This window comes from Pseudophryne corroboree, chromosome 10 (assembly GCF_028390025.1).
Source record: "Pseudophryne corroboree isolate aPseCor3 chromosome 10, aPseCor3.hap2, whole genome shotgun sequence".
Lineage (NCBI taxonomy): Eukaryota > Metazoa > Chordata > Amphibia > Anura > Myobatrachidae > Pseudophryne > Pseudophryne corroboree.
This window is the reverse complement of record NC_086453.1, coordinates 163,023,741-163,048,437: the sequence shown is the minus strand read 5'-3', so window position 1 is coordinate 163,048,437 and position 24,697 is coordinate 163,023,741. Positions and strand designations below refer to the sequence as shown.

Below are 24,697 nucleotides of genomic sequence, written 5' to 3'. Positions count from 1 at the left end.
GCGTCATTTTCTCTTCACAGCTCCGCTGGAAGGAAGCTCCCCAGGCTCTCCCCTGCAGTATCCTGGTACACAAAGGGTGAAAAGAGGGGGGGGGGGGGGCACATAAATTTAGGCGCAAAATTATATATACAGCAGCTACTGGGTAAACACTGAGTTGTAGTGTAATCCCTGGGTTATATAGCGCTGGGGTGTGTGCTGGCATACTCTCTCTCTGTCTCTCCAAAGGGCCTTGTGGGGGAACTGTCTTCAAATAGAGCATCCCCTGTGTGGGTGGTGTGTCGGTACGCGTGTGTCGACATGTCTGAGGTAAAAGGCTCCCCTAAGGAGGTGATAGAGCGTATATGTGTGTGAGAGAGAGTCTCCGTCGACAACGCCGACACCTGTTTGGATATGTGTAAGTGCTAAGGTGAATTTATTGCACAAAAGGTTAGGGAACAGACAGGAAATCTACCCATGTCTGTCCCTATGTCACAGAGACCTTCAGAGTCTCTCAATGCTCACTATCCAAAATAATAAACACTGGTATCGACACAGAGTTTAACTCCAGTGTCGACTACGATAATGCAAAGTTACAGCCAAGATGGCTGAAAGGTATTCAATATATGATTATTGTAATAAAAGATGGTTTGCATATCACTGATGACTCATTTGTCCCTGACACAAGGGTACACATGTTAAGGGGAAGAAAGCCGAGGTAAATTCCCCTCCTCTCATGAGGAAAAAGAGCGGGAATCTCCAGACAAGAGACTGCAGCTTCCCACAAAAAAATTCTCAGGCTGTATCCTTTCCCCACTAGGGCCAGGATGTGTTGAGAATCTTCCCCTAGGGTGTCCTGTTTGCACAGACGGTAGCACTAGCTATTCTCAGGGATCCTGCAGATAGCGTGCACGTTCTAGTATACTACCCAGACCGGCGATTGTGTCGGCATGGGTTTATAGCGCTGTGGCAGCGTGGACAGGTACCTTATCAGCAGAGATTGAGACCCTAGTATGCATATAGATATTTATATATATATATATGTATGTATAGAGATATATATATATATATATATATATATATATTAAAGATGCTGTCTTAAGTGATAGATATATAATTATATAACCTGCCCAAAGAGACATGAGTATACTGGGTCCTAGAGTCAAAGCTATGTCGATTTCTGCTTGACGTGTCCTGTAGTAATATGCAATGGACAGATGATGCCAACTTAAGAGGCATATGGAAGGCTGAGGATTGTGTGGAGAAGGGTTCTCGGGCCTGGTCTCCACAGCTACAGCTGGTAATTCTGATATTTTGCCTTATATTCCTGCACAGCCTAGGAAAGCGCGACATTATCAAATGCAGCCTTTCGAATAGAGAAACAAGAAAGTCTGAGGTGCGTACTTTCTTGTCAGAGGCGGGGGCAGAGGAAAGAAGCTGCACAACACAGCTAGTTCCCAGGAACAGAAGTCCTCCCCGGCCTCTACAAAAATCCACCGCATGTCGCTGGGGCTCCACAGGCGGAGCTAGGCCCGGTGGGGACACGCCTTCGTAAGTTCAGCCACAAGTGGGTTCACTCCCTGTTAGATCCCTGGGCAATAGATATTGTGTCTCAGGGATACAAGCTGGACTGTGAGAAGATGCCCCCTCACCGACGGCCCTGCCGGCTTCCCCCCAAGAGAGGGAACCAGTGTTAACTGCAATTCACAAATTGTATCTTCAACAGGTGGTGGTCAAGGTTCCCCTCCTTCAACATGAGGGGGTTATTATTCGACCATGTTGTAGTCCCGAAACCAGACGGTTCGGTCAGACCCATATTGAATTAAAATCCCCAAACATATACCTGAAAAGGTTCAAGTTCAAGATGGAATCGCTAAGAGCGGTCATTGCAAGCCTGAAAGGGGGAGACTTTATCGTGAATCGGGACATAAGGGATGCATACCTTCATGTCCCCATTTATCCACCTCATCAGGCGTACCTCAGAATTGAGATACGGGATTGTCATTACCAATTTCAGACGTTGCCGTTTGGTCTTTCCACGGCCTTGAGAATATCACCACGGTAATGGCGGAAATGATGGTGCTCCTGCGGATGCAGGGTGTCACTATTATCACGGACGATCTCCTCATAAAAACGAGATCACGAGAGCTGCTGCTGAACAGCGTATCACTTTCTCTGGAAGTGAAACGGCAACACGGCTGGATTCTATGTATTCCAAAGTCGCAGTTGGTTCTTACAGCTCATCTGCCTCTCCTAGGCATGATCCTAGACACAGATCAGAAAAGGGTTTATCTCCCGATAGAGAGAGGTCAGGAGCTCGTGACACTGGTCAGGAATCTATTAAAACCAAAACAGGTGTCAGTGCATCACTGCACTCTAGTCCTGGGAAGGATGGTGGCATCATACGAGGCCATTCCCTTCGGCAGGTTCCATGCGAGGACCTTCCAATGGGACTTACTGGACTGCATCAGTTAATCACCCTATTACCCAGGGCCAGGGTGTCTCTCCTGTGGTGGCTGCAGAGTGCTCACCTTCTCGAGGGCCGCAGATTCGGCATTCAGGACTGGGTCCTGGTGACCACGGATGCAAGCCTCCGAGGGTGGGGGGCAGTCAAACAGGAAAGAAATTTCCAAGGTCTGTGGTCAAGTCAGGAGACTTGCCTTCACATCAATATCCTGGAACTAAGGGCCATATACAACGCCCTAAGTCAAGCAGAGATCCTGCTTCGCGACCAACCGGTTCTGATCCAGTCAGACCGCAGTGGCTCATGTAAACCGCCAAGGCAGCACAAGGAGCAGGGTGGCGATGGTAGAAGCCACCAGAATTCTTCGCTGGGCGGAGAATCAAGTAAGCGCACTGTCAGCAGTGTTCATTCCGGGAGTGGACAACTGGGAAGCAGACCTCCTCAGCAGGCACGACCTCCACCCGGGAGAGTGGGGACTTCATCAGGAAGTCTTCACGCAGATTGCAAATTGATGGGAACTGCCACATGTGGACATGATGGCGTCCCACCTCAACAAAAAGCTAAAAAGGTTTTACGCCAGGTCAAGGGAACCTCAGGCGATAGCTGTGGACGCACTGGTAACACCGTGGGTGTTCCAGTCGGTCTATGTATGTCCTCCTCTTCCTCTCCTACCCAAGGTGCTGAGAATTGTAAGAAAAAGAGGAGTGAGTACAATATTCATTGCTCCGGATTAGCCAAGAAGGACTCGGTACCCGGAACTGCAAGATATGCTCTCCGAGGACCCATGGCCTCTGCCTCTCAGACAGGACCTGTTGCAACTGGGGCCCTGTCTGTTCCAAGACTTACCGCGGCTGCATTTGACGGCATGGCGGTTGAACGCCGGATCCTAGCGGAAAAGGGCATTCCGGATGAAGTTATTCCTACGCTGATAAAGGCTAGGAAAGACGTGACAGCAAAACATTTTCACTGTATATGGCGAAAATAGGTTGCTTGGTGTGAGGCCAGGAAGGCCCCTACAGAGGAATTCCAGCTGGGTCGATTCCTGCACTTCCTACAGTCAGGAGTGACTATGGGCCTAAAATTAGGATCCATAAAGGTCAAGATTTCGGCCCTATCCATTTTCTTTCAAAAGGAACTGGCTTCACTGCCTGAAGTTCAGACGTTTGTTAACGGAGTGCTGCATATTCAGCCTCCTTTTGTGCCACCAGTGGCACCTTGGGATCTTAACGTTGTGTTGGATTTCCTGAAATCCCACTGGTTTGAGCCACTTAAGACCGTAGAACTAAAGTATCTTACGTGGACGGTGGCCTTAGCATCGGCTAGGCGTGTGTCAGAATTGGCGGCTTTGTCATGTAAAAGCCCATATCTGATCTTCCATATGGACAGGGCAGAATTGAGGACTCGTCCCCAATTTCTCCCAAAGGTGGTATCATCGTTTCATTTGAACCAACCTATTGTGGTGCCTGCGGCTACTCGGGACTTGGAGGACTCCAAGTTACTTGATGTAGTCAGGGCTTTGAAAATCTATGTAGACTGGACGGCTGGAGTCAGAAAAACTGACTCGCTGTTTATCCTGCATGCACCCAACAAGCTGGGTGCTCCTGCTTCAAAGCAATCTATTGCTCGCTGGATCTGTAGCACGATTCAGCTGGCGCATTATGCGGCTGGACTGCCGCATCCAAAATCAGTAAAAGCCCATTCCACAAGGAAGGTGGGCTCTTCTTGGGCGGCTGCCCGAGGGGTCTCGGCTTTACAGTTTTGCCGAGCGGCTACTTGGTCGGGTTCAAACACCTTTGCAAAGTTCTACAAGTTTGATACCCTGGCTGAGGAGGACCTTGTGTTTGCTCATTCGGTGCTGCAGAGTCATCCGCACTCTCCCGCCAGTTTGGGAGCTTTGGTATAATCCCCATGGTCCTTACGGAGTTCCCAGCATCCACTAGGACATCAGAGAAAATAAGAATTTACTCACCGGTAATTCTATTTCTCGTAGTCCGTAGTGGATGCTTGGCGCCCGTCCCAAGTGCGGACTTTCTGCAATACGCGTATATAGTTATTGCTTAATAAGGGTTATTGTTATGAGCCATCCGTTGAGTGAGGCTCAGTTGTTGTTCATACTGTTAACTGGGTAAGGTTATCACAAGTTGTACGGTGTGATTGGTGTGGCTGGTACCCTGTTACCCTGGATTCCAAAAATCCTTTCCTTGTAATGTCAGCTCTTCCGGGCACAGTTTCCCTAACTGGGGTCTGGAGGAGGGGCATAGAGGGAGGAGCCAGTGCACACCAGATAGTACCTAATCTTTCTTTAGAGTGCCCAGTCTCCTGCGGAGCCTGCTATTCCCCATGGTCCTTACGGAGTTCCCAGCATCCACTACGGACTACGAGAAATAGAATTACCGGTGAGTAAATTCTTATTTACACTATGTGGAGATTTTTTTCTTTTGCATATACCTGTTAACATCGAATACACGGGATTACATTTGATACAGTGAATCAGAACCACATTGAGATAAGTAACTTCTGTCCACATTGAATGTTGCACCTTTTGGGTGATTTTAGAACTTTAGCGTGCAAGTTCTCTGCCACTTCCACTTTCTCTTGAGGTGAATAAGGCTACTCACATCTGCTTCCATAATATAGGTACTGTCTACAGCATTATATAGCTATAGTAAAGACCTTCCTCTTTAAAGGCTTGCTATTAAATATTAAACTTATGTTCTTCATAAACGTTCGGTATGGAATGCCGGTGGTCGGGATGCTGGTGGTCAGATTACCAACCGCGGAATCCCAATGAGCTGAATCCTGATAGGGGAATGTAAGTATACTCACCTTCCACACATGGCTCCTTAACCCTAGCTACCCACAGCCTAAACTTAACAACCCCCCCCCCCCCCCCCCCCCCTGCTGCCTAACCCTAACCCTCAGTGGTGGCACCTGTACCTAACCCCTCTTCCTGCAGCCTTAACCTAGCCCTCACCCCCATAGCCTAACCCTCCAGGGGGTGCCTAACCCTAACTCCCCCTCCCTGTAGCCCAAACCTAACCACCCAGTCTGCAGCCTATATCTAACCCTCCCCCTGCAGCCAAAACCTAACTCCCCCTCTCTCAGTATCCATCACATGATCGGATCCCAGAATATGGTATTCTTCAAATTGCATGTTGTATCATTGCATTGTATGTGTGGTAAATGCTATTTATTGAACTGAATGTCATTCTGCAAGTACCAGGAGGGTCATTCCGACCCGATCGCACGCTGCAGTTTTTCGCAGCCGTGCGATCGGGTCCGGAATGTGCATGCGCTGCGGCCGCAATGCACAGGCACGTCACTGCCTGACGACCAAGGGGAAACGCCAGGCAGCAAATGTTCTAATGAAGATTTTGATCGCAGCGACAATCGCAAGGTGACTGACAGCAAGAAGGCATTCCAGGGTGGCAACTGACCATTTTCTGGGAGTGGAGAGGAAAACACAGGTGTGTCTACGCGTTTGCAGGGCGGGTGTCTGACGTCAATTCCGGGACCTGACAGGCTGAAATGATCGCAGTGGCTGAGTAAGTTCAGAGCTACTCAGAAACTGCACAAAATGTTTTTGTACAGCTCACCTGCACAAGCATTCACACACTTGCACAGCTAAAATACTCTCCCCCATAGGCGGTGACTATCTGATCGCATGGGCTGCAAAAAGTTGCAGCGTGCGATCAACTCGGAATGACCCCCTTGGTCTCCTCTGCTAGGTTGTAAATGTACTGTTGACATAACTCCAAGAGGGTTAAGAGATTATCACTCTTCCCAGGAGTAAAAAACAACGAGAATGCACTAAATTAATCTGATGTAGATTTTAATGTACAGATAAATAATCAGCATATACAAATAAGATTTTACTCACCGGTAAATCTATTTCTCGTAGTCCGTAGTGGATGCTGGGGACTCCGTAAGGACCATGGGGAATAGACGGGCTCCGCAGGAGACTGGGCACTCTAAAGAAAGATTTAGGACTATCTGGTGTGCACTGGCTCCTCCCCCTATGACCCTCCTCCAAGCCTCAGTTAGGAACTGTGCCCGGAAGAGCTGACACAATAAGGAAGGATTTTGAATCCCGTGTAAGACTCATACCAGCCACACCAATCACACCATATAACACGTGATAGGAACCCCGGTTAACAGTATGATAACAATTGGAGCCTCTGAAGAGATGGCTCACAACAAAACCCGATTTTTGTAACAATAACTATGTACAAGTATTGCAGACAATCCGCACTTGGGATGGGCGCCCAGCATCCACTACGGACTACGAGAAATAGATTTACCGGTGAGTAAAATCTTATTTTCTCTGACGTCCTAGTGGATGCTGGGGACTCCGTAAGGACCATGGGGATTATACCAAAGCTCCCAAACGGGCGGGAGAGTGCGGATGACTCTGCAGCACCGAATGAGAGAACTCCAGGTCCTCCTCAGCCAGGGAATCAAATTTGTAGAATTTAGCAAACGTGTTTGCCCCTGACCAAGTAGCTGCTCGGCAAAGTTGTAAAGCCGAGACCCCTCGGGCAGCCGCCCAAGATGAGCCCACCTTCCTTGTGGAATGGGCTTTTATTGATTTAGGCTGCGGTAATCCTACCGCAGAATGCGCCAGCTGAATAGTGCTACAAATCCAGCGCGCAATAGACTGCTTAGAAGCCGGAGCACCCAGCTTGTTGGGTGCATACAGGATAAACAGCGAGTCAGTTTTTCTGACTCCAGCCGTCCTGGAAACATAAATTTTCAGGGCCCTGACTACGTCCAACAACTTTGAATCCTCCAAGTCCCTAGTAGCCGCAGGCACCACAATAGGTTGGTTCAAGTGAAAAGCTGAGACCACCTTCGGGAGAAACTGAGGACGAGTCCTCAATTCTGCCCTATCCATCTGGAAAATCAGATAAGGGCTTTTACAAGACAAAGCCGCCAATTCTGAAACCCGCCTGGCCGAAGCCAGGGCCAACAGTATGACCACTTTCCACGTGAGATATTTTAATTCCACAGTCTTAAGTGGTTCGAACCAATGTGATTTCAGGAATGCCAAAACCACATTGAGATCCCAAGGTGCCACTGGGGGCACAAAAGGAGGCTGAATATGCAGAACTCCTTTGACAAAAGTCTGAACTTCAGGCAGTGAAGCCAGTTCTTTCTGGAAGAAAATCGACAGAGCCGAAATCTGGACCTTGATGGACCCCAATTTGAGGCCCAACGTCACCCCTGCTTGCAGGAAGTGTAGGAATCGACCCAGTTGAAATTCCTCCTTCGGGGCCTTCATGGCCTCACACCAAGCAACATATTTCCGCCAAATGCGGTAATAATGTCTTGCGGTGACATCCTTCCTGGCTTTGATCAGGGTAGAGATGACTTCCTCCGGAATACCCTTTTCCTTTAGGATCCGGTGTTCAACCGCCATGCCGTCAAACGCAGCCGCGGTAAGTCTTGGAACAGACAGGGTCCCTGCTGCAGCAGGTCTTGTCTGAGCGGCAGAGGCCAAAGGTCCTATGCCAGCATCTCTTGAAGTTCCGGGTACCAAGCTCTTCTTGGCCAATCCGGAACCACAAGTATGGTTTTCACTCCTCGCATTCTTATTATTCTCAGTACCTTGGGTATGAGAGGTAGAGGAGGAAACACAAACCGACTGGTACACCCACGGTGTCACTAGAGCGTCCACAGCGATCGCCTGAGGGTCCCTTGACCTGGCGCAATATCTTTTCAACTTTTTGTTGAGGCGGGACGCCATCATGTCCACCCGTGGTCATTCCCAACGGTTTACCCGCATTTGGAAAACTTCTGGAAGAAGTCCCCATTCTCCCGGGTGTAGGTCGCCCATCGGAGAATCCTTGTGGCTTCTGCCATCGCCATCCTGCTTCTTGTGCCGCCCTGTCTGTTTACATGGGCGACCGCCGTGATATTGTCTGATTGGATCAGTACCGGCTGGTTCTGAAGCAGGGGCCTTGCTTGGCTTAGGGCATTGTAAATGGCCCTTAGCTCCAGAATATTTATGTGAAGCGAAATCCCCTTGGAAATTTCTTCCCTGTGTGACTGCACCCCAGCCCCGAAGGCTGGCCTCCGTGGTCACCAGGACCCAGTCCTGTATTCCGAATCTGCGGCCCTCTAGTAGATGAGCCCTCTGCAGCCACCACAGCAGCGACAACCTGTTTCTTGCCGACAGGGTTATCCGCTGTTGTATCTGTAGATGGGACCCGGACCATTTGTCCCACAGCTCCCACTGGAACGTCCTTACGTGGAACCTTACGAATGGAATTATGCTTCGTACGAAGCTACCATTTTTTCCAGGACTCGTGTGCTTCCACTGGAAGAAACACTCTTTTCTGGTCTGTGTCCAGAATCATTCCCAGGAACAGAAGACGTGTCGTCGGGACCAGCTGTGACTTTGGAATATTGAGAATCCAGTCGTGCTGTTGTAGCACTTCCCGAGAGAGTGCTACCCCCACTACCAACTGTTCTTTGGACCTCGCCTTTATCAGGAGATCGTCCAAGTACGGGATAATAAAAACTTCTTGCGAAGGAGTATCATCATTTCGGCCATTACCTTGGTAAAGACCTTCGGTGCCGTGGACAACTCCAACGGCAGCGTCTGGAACTGATAGTGACAGTCCTGTACCACACATCTGAGGTACTCCTGGTGAGAAGGGTAAATGGGGACATGCAGGTACGCATCCTTGATGTCCAGGGAGACCCTGTAATCCCCCTCGTCCAGGCTCGTAATAGCCGCCCTGAGCGATTCCATCTTGAACTTGAATCTTCTGATATAAAAGTTCAAGTATTTTAATTTTAAGATGGGTCTCACCGAACCGTTCTGTTTAGGTACCACAACCATTGTGGAATAGTAACCCCTTCCTTGCTGAAGGAGGGGCACCTTGACAATCACTTGTTGTGATTATAGTGTTGAATAGCCACCAACACCGCCTCCCTGGCAGAGGGAGGTGCCGGTAAGGCAGATTTTAGGAAACGGCGGGGGGAAGAACGTCTCGAACTCCAGCCTGTACCCCTGAGATACTACTTGAAGGACCCAGGGATCCATGTGAGAGAGCACACTGGACGCTGAAATTTCTGAGACTGGCCCCCACCGTACCCGGGTCCGCCTGAGCAGCCCCAGCGTCATGCTGTGGACTTACCAGACGCAGGGAGGACTTCTGCTCTTGGGAACTAGCTGTGTGTTGCAGCTTTTTCCTCTACCTTTGCCTCTCGGCAGAAAGGATGAGCCTCTAGCCCTCTTGCTTTTCTGGGGCCGAAAGGACTGTACTTGATGATACGGTGCTTTCTTTTGTTGTGGGGTAGCCTGTGGCAAATAAGTCGATTTCCCAGCAGTAGCTGTGGAAACGAGGTCTGAAAGACCATCCCCAAACAGTTTTACCCCCTTATAGGGCAAAACTTCCATGTGCCGTTTCGAGTCGGCATCGCCTGACCATTGCCGAGTCCATAACCCCCGTCTGGCGGCAATGGACCTAGCGCTTATTTTTGATGCCAGCTGGCAAATATCCCTCTGTGCATCACGCATGTATAAGACCACGTCTTTTATATGCTCTATTGTCAGCAAAATATTGTCCCTATCCATAGTTATTTTCCGACAGGGAATCTGACCACGCAGCGGGAGCACTGCACATCCATGCCGAAGCAATGGCTGGTCGCAATATAATGCCCGAGTGTGTGACTATATCTTTCAGGGTAACCCCCTGCTTTTTATCAGCAGGTTCCTTCAGGGCGGCCGTATCCGGAGACGGTAGTGCCACCTTTTTGGATAAGCGTGTAAGCGCTGTATCTACCCTATGGGGTGTTTCCTCTGGCGGGAAAGGGTACGCTGCCAATTACCGTTTAGAAATTATCAATTTCTTACCGGGGGAATACCACGCTTCCTCACACACCTCATTTAATTTCTCAGATGCAGGAAAAACTACTGGTAGTTTTCTCTCACCAAAAATAATACCCTTTTATGTGGTACCTGGGGTATTATCACAAATGTGTAATACATTTTTCATTGCCTCAATCATGTAATGGGTGGACCTATTTGGAGGGTACACTAGTCTCATCGTCGTCGCCACTGGAGTCGGTATCCGTGTCGACATCTGTTTCTGCCATCTGAGGTAGCGGGCGTTTTTAGAGCCCCCCATGACATTTGAGACGCTGGAACAGGCACAAGCTGAGTAGCCGGCTGTTCTGTGTCGTCGACCTTTTGTGTAAGGAGTTGACACTTTCACGTAATCCTTCCATAAGTCCAACCACACCGGTGTCGATCCCGCAGGGGGTGACATCACATTTACAGGCATTCGCTCCGCCTCCACATCATTATCCTCCTCATACATGTCGACACAGCCGTACCGACACACAGCACACACACAGGAGATGCTCTGACAGAGGACAGGACCCCACAAAGCCCTTTGGGGAGACAGAGGGAGAGTATGCCAGCACACACCAGGGCGCTATATATCACAGGGATATCACATATAAGAGTGTTTTCCCTTATAGCTGCCTATATATATTGTATACTGCGCCTAAACTGTGCCCCCCCCCCTCTCTTTTTAACCCTTTCTGTAGTGTATTGACTGCAGGGGAGAGCCAGGGAGCTTCCCTCCAACGGAGCTGTGAGGGAAAAATGGTGCCAGTGTGCTGAAGGAGATAGCTCCGCCCCTTTTTCGCAGACTTTCTCCCGCATTTTTATGGATTCTGGCAGGGGTTAAAAAGCACCTATATAGCCTATGGGGCTATATATGGTGCCAGTTTGCCAGCCAAGGTGTCAGTATTGCTGCTCAGGGCGCCCCCCCCCCAGCGCCCTGCACCCATCAGTGACCGCAGTGTGTGGTGTGCATGAGGAGCAATGGCGCACAGCTGCAGTGCTGTGCGCTACCTTGGAGAAGACAGAAGTCTTCAGCCGCCGATTTTCCGGACCACCTTCTTGCTTCTGGCTCTGTAAGGGGGACGGCGGCGCGACTCCGGGAACGGACGACGAGGTCGGGTCCTGTGTTCGATCCCTCTGGAGCTAATGGTGTCCAGTAGCCTAAGAAGCCCAAGCTACCACCACTTAGGTAGGTTCGCTTCTTCTCCCCTTAGTCCCTCGATGCAGTGAGCCTGTTGCCAGCAGGTCTCACTGAAAATAAAAAACCTAACAAACACTTTCTTCCTAGGAGCTCAGGAAAGCCCCTAGTGTGCATCCAGCTCAGCCGGGCACAGAAATCTAACTGAGGCTTGGAGAGTGGAGGAGGGTCATAGGGGGAGGAGCCAGTGCACACCAGATAGTCCTAAATCTTTCTTTAGAGTGCCCAGTCTCCTGCGGAGCCAGTCTATTCCCCATGGTCCTTACGGAGTCCCCAGCATCCACTACGACATCAGAGAAATATTGATACCAGCCAGCATCAGATTAAACAAACAAAACAAAAAATAACCCATTAAATAACACACAATAAAAGCTCCTCTTTGGAGAAATGGAACTCACACTATCCATGCATTTTTTTTTTACATGAACAGTTGCTATATATTCTGCTGCTTTTTGTTAGTAATCAGGCGAACCATGCATTAATAAAAGTCCTTAATTTATCCACGTATCCAAATACAAGGTTAGTAACAATGCCACAGAAACATCTTGCAGTATCCTTTAGTAGCCTTTTTCACAAGTTTTGTTAGTATCCAAGCAATTTATAAATTTAGTATAGTGTTATTATGTAGCAGTCCGTGCCTTCTCGCATATACAGATAGTTAGCATTCAAGAAGTTCATGCATCATTGTAACATTTATTATATAGAGCAGTCCGTACCTTCCTGCACCATGTTACTGGCAATGATAGATATTTATTTACCATGTAGCATGCCTCAATTAAGATGGATTGCGTTCAGGCTGCTTTGCATTCCCCCTCCTGGCTGACTCTTTTCACTCAGCCTTATCCGGAGTTCGTGGGCAGTAGTTGCAATGTGCTCGCCCGATTCCCTTTAGCACTAGGGTTTTAATTCAACAGACCGGCTGGCTGACAAGCACAATTAGCTATGCTTTGAGCTGTGATCCGTCCGTGGTGATGGGTGACAGATGTGTTTCCACGCCTCCTCATATGTATCAGCGGCTTCCTCAGTGTCAATGTGAAGCCGCTGATGCATATGAAGATGAGATGTGCGCCAGCCCAAATCTTGGGTTTTTGGTTTTGGATCTGTATCTCCTTTGTGTTTTGCATCTGCATTGGTTTTGCCAAAACTCCCCTTGTGGGTTTTGGTTTTGGATCTGTATTTTTTTTTTTAAATCATAACTACAGCTAAAATTACAGACTTTTTGTTTCTACAGTATTATTAACCTCAATAACATTCATTTCCAGTTATTCCAGTCAATTGTGACCACCTCACAATACTGTTTACATCATTGTCGGATCTTGCAGGTTTTGGATTCCATATAAGGAAGCCACAGCCGAGAATCGGCGCAATTTTACTAATTTTCTGCCAGGATGTCTGCAATAAAGTGGAAATACTGTATGTTTAATTAATACGAAAATTAGTTGTGTATATTGGTCAAAAACATATATATTTATTTACATGGTGATGGTACATACCTTGCGGAAAGCTGGCTGAGGCACTCCATTCTTTGTTGTCAAACTACTCCAGCAAGTGGATCTTTCTCCAGGTCAAACAAGCCTTTCAGGAACTGATCCTACATTGAGGCTGAAAATAATCTGTACAGATAATTACAGCATCTTAAAATATATATTGTACAATATATATTTTTCATTGTTTGTACTGTGGTCAGAATTTCCTGTAAATGCCTGGAAATTAATATTTATGGTTTTATTACTATGCAAATAAATTCAATATGGAGCCGCACTAGTCTTAACAATCTAAACTGAATATAGAAATAACATAAAGAAACCAATGTATATGCAGTTAGCAAAAAGTTTTAAACTGCTAATGATTGGCGGTGCTCCCAGGAATTTTGTAGGCTTGGCTACAATTGAAAAGGAGAGAAAAGACAAAAAACCCTTGTTTGGGAGCACTCGTTTGTAATGATTTGTATGATATAAGTAAAGTAAATGATAAGTGTAATAAAACTTAACCTTTAATTGTTTCTTGAATAAAAAGAAATTAATGTGGAATGATTTTGAGACTCGTGTCTGATGTTTGCAAGGAACTTGTTTAGCCTTTTTAACAAATGAGGTACAAGTTATTGAGAGAAGGTGAAAATATCAGAAGCAATATGTTTGATAAATATCCGTGTGTTCTGATGGGATAAATGTATCCAGAACAATCACTGTGCATGCCTAGAAATGAAGGTATTCAATGGAAGCGTGGTATGGTAGCAAGATTGAATTGGCAGAACAAAATTTTTGAGAAGGAAAGAGAAGGGGGGCCCACTGCACCTGGTATTCTCAGGAGGTTTCCCATCCTGATACTGACCAGGCCATACCTGCTTAGCTTCCGAGATCGGACAAGATCGGGCGTATTCAGGGTAGTATGGCCGTGGGCCTATTGTGGGAAATATGAGGGAAAAGATGAAAAGTGAGAAAATCCACTCCTAATGTCCGTACTGTACATATACCAACCATGTGTAGTCCGGGAGTGTTTTTCCAGAAGCAGGAGTAAAGAAATGGAAAGTGTTGGAGAATTAAAAAGGGCCCACCGCACCTGGTATTCTCAGGAGGTTCTCCTTCCTAGTACTGACCAGGCCATGCCTGCTTAGCTTCCGAGATTGGACAAGATCGGGCGTATTCAGGGTAGTCTGGCCGTGTGCCAGTTGGAGAAAATATGAATGGAAAGGGAGAGTAAATTGCTTTCTGTACTTCACACTCAACCAAGGCCACTGATGGTCTCCAATGGTAATTCCGGACAAAGTGTGTCAAGATGGTTCTAAGTGTCTGGAATTGATAAAGGTATGGTGTGGTAAGTGAAGTTTAGCAGATAGTGAAGCTCTCACAGAGATACTGAAAGAATGATGCAAGATGTGTGTAAATATCTTATGGAAAAAGAGCTCAAGGCTGGCTCATGAATAGTATATATAGAGTCTTTTTGTGAATTTTTTTTTTTGATCTGTATCAGTTGGTAATAGAATAGAGCTAGGAATTAACTAAATTTCTCTGACGTCCTAGTGGATGCTGGGAACTCCGTAATGACCATGGGGAATAGCGGCTCCGCAGGAGACTGGGCACAAATAGAAAGCTTTAGTACTACCTGGTGTGCACTGGCTCCTCCCCCTATGACCCTCCTCCAAGCCTCAGTTAGATTTTTGTGCCCGAACGAGAAGGGTGCACACTAGGGGCTCTCCTGAGCTTCTTAGTGAAAGTTTTAGTTTAGGTTTTTTATTTTCAGTGAGACCTGCTGGCAACAGGCTCACTGCATCGAGGGACTAAGGGGAGAAGAAGCGAACTCACCTGCGTGCAGAGTGGATTGGGCTTCTTAGGCTACTGGACACCATTAGCTCCAGAGGGACCGATCACAGGCCCAGCCTTGGAGCTCGGTCCCAGAGCCGCGCCGCCGGCCCCCTTACAGAGCCAGAAGCAAGAACAGGTCCGGAAAATCGGCGGCAGAAGACATCCTGTCTTCCACTAGGTAGCGCACAGCACTGCAGCTGTGCGCCATTGCTTCTCAGCACACTTCACACTCCGGTCACTGAGGGTGCAGGGCGCTAGGGGGGGGCGCCCTGAGCAGCAATAGAAACACCTTGGCTGGCGAAAATGCATCACATATATCCCCCTGGGCTATATGGATGAATTTTAACCCCTGCCAGATTTCCACAAAAAGCGGGAGAAAGGCCGCCGAGAAGGGGGCGGAGCCTATCTCCTCAGCACACAGGCGCCATTTTCCCTCACAGCTCCGCTGGAAGGACGTCTCCCTGACTCTCCCCTGCAGTCCTGCACTACAGAAACAGGGTAAAAAAGAGAGGGGGGCACTAATTGGCGGGATATTAACAATACAGCAGCTATAAAGGGAGAAACACTTATATAAGGTTGTCCCTATATATATATATATATATATATATATAGCGCTCTGGTGTGTGCTGGCATACTCTCCCTCTGTCTCCCCAAAGGGCTAGTGGGGTCCTGTCCTCTATCAGAGCATTCCCTGTGCGTGTGCTGTGTGTCGGTACGTTTGTGTCGACATGTATGAGGAGGAAAATGATGTGGAGGCGGAGCAATTGCCTATAATAGAGATGTCACCCCCTAGGGAGTCGACACCTGAGTGGATGGCTTTATGGAAGGATTTACGTGACAATGTCAGCTCTTTACAAAAGACAGTTGATGACATGAGACAGCCGGCTAATCAGCTAGTCCCTGTCCAGGCGTCTCAGAAACCATCAGGGGCTCTAAAACGGCCGTTACCTCAGATGGTAGATACAGACGTCGACACGGATACTGACTCCAGTGTCGACGGTGAGGAGACAAACGTGACTTCCAGTAGGGCCACACGTTACATTATCACGGCAATGAGAGAGGTTTTAAACATTTCTGATACTGCAAGTACCACTAAAAAGGGAATTATGTGGGGTGTGAAAAAACTACCCGTAGTTTTTCCTGAATCAGATGAATTAAATGAGGTGTGTGATGATGCGTGGGTTTCCCCCGATAAAAAACTGATAATTTCTAAAAAGTTATTGGCATTATACCCTTTCCCGCCAGAGGTTAGGGCGCGTTGGGAAACACCCCCTAGAGTGGATAAAGCACTCACACGCTTATCAAAACAAGTGGCGTTACCGTCTCCTGATACGGCCGCCCTCAAGGAACCAGGTGACAGAAAACTGGAGAATATCCTAAAAAGTATATACACACATACTGGTGTTATACTGCGACCAGCAATCGCCTCAGCCTGGATGTGCAGCGCTGGGGTGGCTTGGTCGGATTCCCTGACTGAAAATATTGATACCCTGGATAGGGACAGTATATTGTTGACTATAGAGCATTTAAAAGATGCATTTCTATATATGCGAGATGCACAGAGGGATATTTGCACTCTGGCATCAAGAGTGAGTGCGCTGTCCATTTCTGCCAGAAGAGGGTTATGGACGCGACAGTGGTCAGGTGATGCGGATTCTAAACGGCATATGGAAATATTGCCTTATAAAGGGGAGGAGTTATTTGGGGTCGGTCTATCGGACCTGGTGGCCACGGCAACTGCTGGGAAATCCACATTTTTACCCCAGGTCGCCTCTCAGCATAAAAAGACGCCGTCTTATCAGGCTCAGTCCTTTCGTCCCCATAAGGGCAAGCGGGCAAAAGGTTCCTCTTTTCTGCCCCGGGGCAGAGGAAGGGGAAAAAGACTGCAACAGACAGCCAATTCCCAGGAACAAAAGCCCTCTCCCGCTTCTGCCAAGTCCTCAGCATGACGCTGGGGCCTTACAAGCGGACTCAGGCACCGTGGGGGCCCGTCTCAAGAATTTCAGCGCGCAGTGGGCTCACTCGCAAGTGGACCCCTGGATCCTTCAAGTAGTATCTCAGGGGTACAAATTGGAGTTCGAGACGTCTCCCCCTCGCCGGTTCCTGAAGTCTGCTTTACCAATGTCTCCCTCCGACACGGAGGCAGTATTGGAGGTAGTTCACAAGCTGTATTCCCAGCAGGTGATAATCAAGGTACCCCTCCTGCAACAAGGGAAGGGGTATTATTCCACGCTGTTTGTGGTACCGAAGCTGGACGGCTCGGTGAGACCTATTTTAAATCTGAAGTCTTTGAACACTTACATACAGAGGTTCAAATTCAAGATAGAGTCACTCAGGGCAGTGATCGCGAACCTGGAAGAGGGGGACTATATGGTGTCTCTGGACATCAAAGATGCCTACCTCCATGTCCCCATTTACCCTTCTCATCAAGGGTACCTCAGGTTTGTGGTACAAAACTGTCACTATCAGTTTCAGACGCTGCCGTTTGGATTATCCACGGCACCTCGGGTCTTTACCAAGGTAATGGCCGAAATGATGATTCTTCTTCGAAGAAAAGGCGTTTTAATTATCCCTTACTTGGACGATCTCCTGATAAGAGCAAGATCCAGAGAACAGTTAGTAGTCGGAGTAGCCCTATCTCAAGTAGTGCTACGGCAGCACGGCTGGATTCTAAATATCCCAAAATCGCAGCTGATTCCGACAACACGTCTTCTGTTCCTAGGGATGATTCTGGACACAGTCCAGAAAAAGGTGTTCCTTCCGGAGGAGAAAGCCAGGGAGTTATCCGAACTGGTCAGAAACCTCCTGAAACCAGGGCAAGTCTCAGTGCTTCAATGCACAAGAGTCCTGGGAAAGATGGTAGCTTCCTACGAAGCGATTCCATTCGGCAGATTCCACGCAAGAACGTTCCAGTGGGATCTGCTGGAAAAATGGTCCGGATCGCATCTTCAGATGCATCAGCGGATAACCCTGTCCCCAAGGACAAGGGTGTCTCTTCTGTGGTGGTTGCAGAGTGCTCATCTTCTAGAGGGCCACAGATTCGGCATTCAGGACTGGGTCCTGGTGACCACGGATGCCAGCCTGAGAGGCTGGGGAGCAGTCACACAAGGAAGAAATTTCCAGGGCTTGTGGTCAAGCCTGGAGACAACACTTCACATAAATATACTGGAGCTAAGAGCCATTTACAATGCTCTAAGCCTAGCAAGGCCTCTGCTTCAGGGTCAGCCGGTGTTGATCCAGTCGGACAACATCACGGCAGTCGCCCACGTAAACAGACAGGGCGGCACAAGAAGCAGGAGGGCAATGGCAGAAGTTGCAAGGATTCTTCGCTGGGCGGAAAATCATGTGATAGCACTGTCAGCAGTATTCATTCCGGGAGTGGACAATTGGGAAGCAGACTTCCTCAGCAGACAGTGGACGCTCTGGTAACACCGTGGGTGTACCAGTCAGTGTATGTGTTCCCTCCCCTGCCTCTCATACCCAAGGTACTGAGAATCATAAGAAGGAGAGGAGTAAGGACTATACTCGTGGCTCCGGATTGGCCAAGGAGGACTTGGTACCCGGAACTTCAAGAGATGCTCACAGAGGACCCGTGGCCTCTACCTCTAAGAAGGGACCTGCTCCAGCAGGGACCCTGTCTGTTCCAAGACTTACCGCGGCTGCGTTTGACGGCATGGCGGTTGAACGCCGGATCCTGAAGGAAAAAGGCATTCCGGATGAAGTCATCCCTACCCTGATCAAAGCCAGGAAGGATGTAACCGTGCAGCATTATCACCGTATTTGGCGTAAATATGTTGCGTGGTGCGAGGCCAGGAAGGCCCCTACAGAGGAATTTCAACTGGGTCGTTTCCTGCATTTCCTGCAAACAGGACTGTCTATGGGCCTAAAATTAGGGTCCATTAAGGTTCAAATTTCGGCCCTGTCGATTTTCTTCCAGAAAGAACTGGCTTCAGTTCCTGAGGTTCAGACGTTTGTCAAAGGGGTACTGCATATACAGCCTCCTTTTGTGCCTCCAGTGGCACCTTGGGATCTCAATGTAGTTTTGGGGTTCCTAAAATCACATTGGTTTGAACCACTCACCACTGTGGACTTAAAATATCTCACATGGAAAGTGGTAATGCTGTTGGCCCTGGCTTCAGCCAGGCGTGTCTCAGAATTGGTGGCTTTGTCATATAAAAGCCCTTACCTAATTTTTCATACGGACAGGGTAGAATTGAGGACTCGTCCTCAATTTCTCCCTAAGGTGGTTTCAGCGTTTCACTTGAACCAGCCTATTGTGGTACCTGCGGCTACTAGGGACTTGGAGGACTCCAAGTTGCTGGACGTAGTCAGGGCCCTGAAAATATATGTTTCCAGGACGGCTGGAGTCAGAAAATCTGACTCGCTGTTTATCCTGTATGCACCCAACAAGCTGGGTGCTCCTGCTTCTAGGCAGACTATTGCTCGTTGGATTTGTAGCACTATTCAGCTTGCACATTCTGTGGCAGGCCTGCCACAGCCAAAATCTGTAAAAGCCCATTCCACACGGAAAGTGGGCTCATCTTGGGCGGCTGCCCGAGGGGTCTCGGCTTTACAACTTTGCCGAGCAGCTACTTGGTCAGGGGCAAACACGTTTGCTAAATTCTACAAATTTGATACCCTGGCTGAGGAGGACCTGGAGTTCTCTCATTCGGTGCTGCAGAGTCATCCGCACTCTCCCGCCCGTTTGGGAGCTTTGGTATAATCCCCATGGTCCTTACGGAGTTCCCAGCATCCACTAGGACGTCAGAGAAAATAAGAATTTACTTACCGATAATTCTATTTCTCGTAGTCCGTAGTGGATGCTGGGCGCCCATCCCAAGTGCGGATTGTCTGCAATACTTGTACATAGTTATTGTTAACTAAATCGGGTTATTGTTGTGGTGAGCCATCTTTTCTAGAGGCTCCTCTGTTATCATACTGTTAACTGGGTTCAGATCACAAGTTATACAGTGTGATTGGTGTGGCTGGTATGAGTCTTACCCGGGATTCAAAATCCTTCCTTATTGTGTACGCTCGTCCGGGCACAGTATCCTAACTGAGGCTTGGAGGAGGGTCATAGGGGGAGGAGCCAGTGCACACCAGGTAGTACTAAAGCTTTCTATTTGTGCCCAGTCTCCTGCGGAGCCGCTATTCCCCATGGTCCTTACGGAGTTCCCAGCATCCACTACGGACTACGAGAAATAGAATTATCGGTAAGTAAATTCTTATTTTAATTAATGCAATAATAATTGTTGGTCCCCTGGGGGAAAGCCAGATGGCTGATCATATACTGAAGGAGCTCAAAATAGGCTTCCAAATGGTACTATTCGCCTTATATTCAGAAAAAGAGTGGTTAATACCAAATGTTAATTATTCAATTATTCTATAATTAGAGCCAAAATTGCTAATAAGGAGCTCAAGGCTAGTTCACAAATGGTACTCTTCACCTTATATTCAGTGTGGGAACAGTTAATACCAAGTGTCAATTATTCTTTGATAAATACCAGAGAAAACAAAAATTATAATATAAATAAATAATGCTACCATAAATACATATATATGTCGAAAACGCAAATTACTACCTTAAATACATATATAGGTTGAAATTGCAACAGATGAAAAAATATATATATGTTTACCATGATTCACGATTGAGTTTCTGTAGTTAATAAATCAACCTTGGAGGCATGGGCGGGTATTTAGAACATAATTATGCAGATTGTTATTTGCAGATAGAACATTGTTCGAAAACACTGTTCAAAACAGAGAGTGTAGTGATAGATTTAATATCTGATGTCACTACTATTATATTTGTGGACAAAAAACCAGTATGCAGTTGGTATTAAGCAACGGACTTAAATGTTATTAAATTTTATTAAGCACTGTGGATTCCTACTGCACATTTTAACCCTGGCGATCTAGTGTCAATTGAACCCGTGTGCAGTTGGTATTGGGCAACGGACCTAAATGTCACCAGTGATTCCTGCTATACATTCAAACCCTGGTGGTCTAGTGTCAGTTACCGCAGCCGCAAGGTATGCGGCGAGTGTTGTCCAGGTCCCCTCTGTTCGCGGTCCCGCTACAGTGATGAACGCGGCCGCCCGCTTCCGGAATGGGCGTGGCCGTGATGACGTCACTACGGACGTTCTCTCCTCGACGTACGTTTCACCTGATTTGGGCTTGGTCACGAGAGCCTCTCACTACTGCTCTCTTGTGGCCAGTACTTAAGGGTTGAGATAACCAATGAATTTATTACTTAGATTTGACTGACTGCTGGTTGGACCTATCAGGTCCCAGGTGGGATACCCTGTGGAATCCATTTTGGAAAAGGGAAAGGGGAAGGGAAAGAGAAAGGGATGGGGAATAGAATGAAGTGCTGTGAGTGTGATGAAAAAGTGAATGAAATGGGAAAGGACTGAGTGAGTGCTGGAATGAAAGGATGAATAGTGATGGAATTGAAGAATGAGACATGGTGTAGTGAATATAAATAATATTGATGGTATTGAAAAAAATAAAAATAAAATGGTAAATGTTGAAGTAAAATAAAATTAAATATAGATAAACAAATGAAGGTAAATATGAAAGTGATGGAAAATGAGATATGAATAAAGTTGTGAACTGTGTAGTATTGGTGTGCTGCATATGATTAATGTCTATCTGGATGGTGAAAAATGAGGGAATGGAGTAAGATCAAATTAAAATAAAGGTTGATAAATATATGAATGGTGAGGAGTGAATGGGAGTGGGTGAGGGAGTGCTGCACAGAAATGAAAGAGAATTGAGAGAATTGGGTTGATAGTAAAGGGGGAAGGGGTTGTGGCTTGAGTGTGAAAATTGGGGTACGAAAAGGAGGGGAGGGGTGTGACGTGGGGAAAGGGTGGAGGATGACATGAGGAATGTGAGTGAGTGGATGGGAAAATCAGTGAGTATTTATGTGGGATATTGTCTGCAAGGGGAGTGTTATGTGTAAGGGGGAAATGTGGGTGGAAATGACAGGGAATGGAGGACCATAGGGAGAATGTGGCAAGTGAAACGAGAGGTTGGGGTTATATATTGGGAAGGATGGAATAAGTTAAGCACAGTAAAGGATAAAGGGGAAGAGAAGAATACGGAGAAGAAGAGAAAGAAGAGGGAGAGGGAAGAGGAGAGAGAAGGAAAGGAAAAGGGTGAAGAATGGGGTGATGGTGTGGAAGAGGGACGGGAAGAGGATGGACAGAAGTAGGGTGGGAGGGAAACAAGGTGGATGGATATTGGAATTATGTGGGTAGAAAGATGCTGTAATTAATATATTCATTTAAACCTTTAGGAATTAGAGTGTCCAGCTTGAAAATCCATTCGGATTCCTTTTTCTGGAGTGCCATGCTGTAATCTCCGCCTCTTAATCCCATTTTTACATGTTCCAGACCTGAAAAATGAAGATCTTCTGTTCGACTGTCATGGAAACGTAAGAAATGTCTGGCAACTGTGGTGAGCTTCTTGAATTGGGCTAAGTCTGATTTAGCGTTTCTCACCGTCTCTGATATGTTCAAGTGCCCGGACTTTGAACATACGAGATGTCATGCCCACGTACCTTAAGTTACAGGTACAAGAGATGCAATAGATCACATTCTCTGTCCTACAGTTGAAAAAATCATGCACTGTGATCTGTTGGTTGAATCTATCCATGATTGTCGTAAGGTTAGAGATGTGTGGGCACAATTTACCGCAAGGATAACTGCCTTTGAGAGGTCTGGGCTTTGAGGGCTGTGAGAAATAACTTCTTACCAATTTATCTTTTAGATTTGGTGCCCTCCTCCAACTCATATTGATGTTCTGACCAATATGGTCCGATATGTCCTCATCCATTTTCAAGATTTTCCAATGGGTTTGCAAGATTTTTCTTGCATCTTTCCAATTCTTACAGAAGTCACCGATAAAGCGTAGGGTGTTCTTGTCGTCCTTAATTTTTGTAGTAGGGAAGACCAAGGATTCCCGTTCTATTTTTTGCACTTCGGATTTGGCCCTTTTAATAAGTCTGTTGCTGTATCCTCGTTCTTTCAATCTTGCAGCCAAATCAATGCTTTTAGTTTGAAAGGTGGAGTCTTCAGTACAATTCCTTTTTAATCTAAGGAATTCTCCTTTGGGAATGTTTTTAATGGTTGATGGAAAATGGCTGCTAGTTGAATGAAGTAAGCTGTTGGTTGAGGTCTCTTTCCTGAAAATTTCAGTGGCTATTGTATTGTTCTCATCTCGATATATCCTGAGATCAAGGAATGGAATAGAAGATTTGCTGCTAATGTATGTAAATTTCATATTGATCTGATTGGTATTTAGAGAGAGGATATATTGATCCAGTTTGTCTTGGGCGCCATCCCAGATCATAAAAATATCGTCGATGTAACGTATCCAGATCAGGATGTGGTTAGTGTATTCCTCTTGATCATCGTTAAATACAATTTCCCGTTCCCACCAGCCTAAAAAGAGGTTCGCATATGTGGGGGCACATGCCGCCCCCATAGCGGTGCCTCTGGTCTGTACATAGAAACGGTTGTTGAAAAGAAAGTAGTTGTGATTCAACACAAAATGGAGTAATTCCAAAAGAAAATCCTGAAAATCACCACTATCACCCACGGACAAAAAATATTTAACTGCATTGATGCCCAAATCATGTTCGATGGATGTATATAGAGATTCAACATCTAATCCAACCATTATATGGGAGTCTTCCAAGCGTATACCTTGGATTTTCTTCAGGACATCAGTCGTATCCTTAACATATGAAGGAAGGGTGAGGACATGTTGTCGCATGTGAACATCAAGAAAGCAGCTGGCTTTTTCTAGAAGACCCCCGTTACCAGATATAATGGGTCGTCCCGTTGGATTGTCCACATTTTTGTGGACTTTAGGTAGTAAATAAAGTGTCGGCGTCCTTGGGTGCGGAGTATTCAGATAATCCCATTCTGTTTTTGTGATGGTACCTTGTTGAAGATATTTGTTAATAATCCGAGAATAAAGGTTAGAGAAGTTCTGTGTGGGATCAAATAGGGTCATTTTGTAGCAGGAGGTATCTTTCAATTGTCTGTTGGCTTCTTTTAGATATAGTGTAGTAGGCCATATTACAATATTTCCTCCTTTATCTGACATTTTGATCTGGATGTCGTCCCATTTTTGCATCTCTTTTATAGCTGCTCTCTGTTGTCTGGATAGGTTATCAATCGATCTAAAATATTTCTGGCGCCGGTAAAGTTTGTCAAAGTAACGTGACACCAGATCCAAAAATACCTTTATCTCAGGACTTTGATTATCCTGAGGATAAAAGGTAGACTTGTTTTTGCAGATTGGGCGGGTGGAAGTGGAAGGTTGATCATCCGATAGTTCCTCCAAAATGGCTAGGGCATCTTGTTCCTGCTGTGACCAATTAGCTGGGTCACTACTTAACGGGGGAAGGGATTTGTCTTTTTTGGAAAAATGTTTTTTGAGTAAAAGTTTACGACCAAAATGTCGAAGATTTATTTCCCATTTAAAGCGGTCAAAATGATTAGTCGGTGAGAACGAGAGACCTTTCTCAAGGACACTGGTTTGGTCCTGGGTGAGAACATGTGTGGACAGATTGATTATCCTTAGTTTGGTAAGGCCCTCATTGATTACTTCTGTTTCCTGGAGGGGTATCGTCTTTGCTGCGGTGACCGCCATCTTTGTCTTGATGTTCTTCCTTCCCCCCCGCCTGGTTTTTGCTTTGCAGGGTATCCTCGGGTTTTGCCCCTGCCTGCCTCTAAAAAAGAGGTGGATGTAGAGGTGGAGTGATGACTGGGATCCCTCCAGCGATTGAAGGGATCTCTTGATTCAGAGTTGGAATCCGGATGATCTTCTGTATCTGATAGTTCGACGTCAGAGGATGATGGTGTGTAATCTCGTCT

At 46.9% G+C, this 24,697-nt stretch overlaps 1 protein-coding gene and 2 pseudogenes across 6 annotated transcripts in view; 1 reads left to right on the top strand and 2 right to left on the bottom strand.

Moving 5' to 3' along the window:
- LOC134966292 (NXPE family member 4-like) overlaps positions 1–24,697 on the top strand; it is a 642,982-nt gene that overhangs the window by 381,109 nt on the left and 237,176 nt on the right. The window lies entirely within an intron of this gene.
- Positions 13,782–13,899, bottom strand: LOC134967555 (5S ribosomal RNA; annotated as a pseudogene).
- Positions 14,047–14,164, bottom strand: LOC134967185 (5S ribosomal RNA; annotated as a pseudogene).